Source organism: Penaeus monodon, chromosome 15, assembly GCF_015228065.2.
Source record: "Penaeus monodon isolate SGIC_2016 chromosome 15, NSTDA_Pmon_1, whole genome shotgun sequence".
NCBI lineage: Eukaryota > Metazoa > Arthropoda > Malacostraca > Decapoda > Penaeidae > Penaeus > Penaeus monodon.
In genome coordinates this window covers 11863056-11863465 of record NC_051400.1, presented here as the reverse complement: position 1 = coordinate 11863465, position 410 = coordinate 11863056, and the positions used below count along the sequence as shown (strand labels likewise).

General features: G+C 42.7%; 1 protein-coding gene across 1 annotated transcript in view; it reads right to left on the bottom strand.

Annotated features, from left to right (window-relative positions):
- The window catches only part of LOC119581750 (glyoxal reductase-like), a 20032-nt gene extending 19701 nt beyond the window's left edge, over positions 1–331 (bottom strand). Inside the window, 1 exon segment of the mRNA XM_037929881.1 lies at positions 65–331. The gene's annotated coding sequence lies outside the window, so the exon portion shown is untranslated.
- Between the last annotated feature and the right edge of the window lie 79 nt (positions 332–410).

Here is a 410-nt window from a genome sequence, read left to right as displayed (position 1 = left end):
ATGTGGAGTTGGGTTTAGTCTCTGGTAAATGTGTTCGTAAAGAATTACTCATCTCTCTACCTACCTTGTCATTAAGAAAAGGTTGTTGAACATGAACTCGAGCGGCCGTTCTGCCTGGGTCCTCCGCCTCCGGGGAACAGGAAGGTTAAACCCGGGTGTCGCAATCAGTTTTCATGGTAACGGATTAAAAGCAGAGGTTGAATGATACTCTTGTGATATATGGCATACTCTTATGAATTAAAGATGAGGTTGATTACATATAGGTTATCCGTAACCAGATAGGCAATCTTTGTGAAGTGCCTCGTGTATTTGGATGAAAAGCGACCTTGAGAAATTATGCAATTCTTCGAGTTCGTTAATTTCATATGCTGCAGCCCACACACCCTTTGCATGCACACGTATGCATGTTC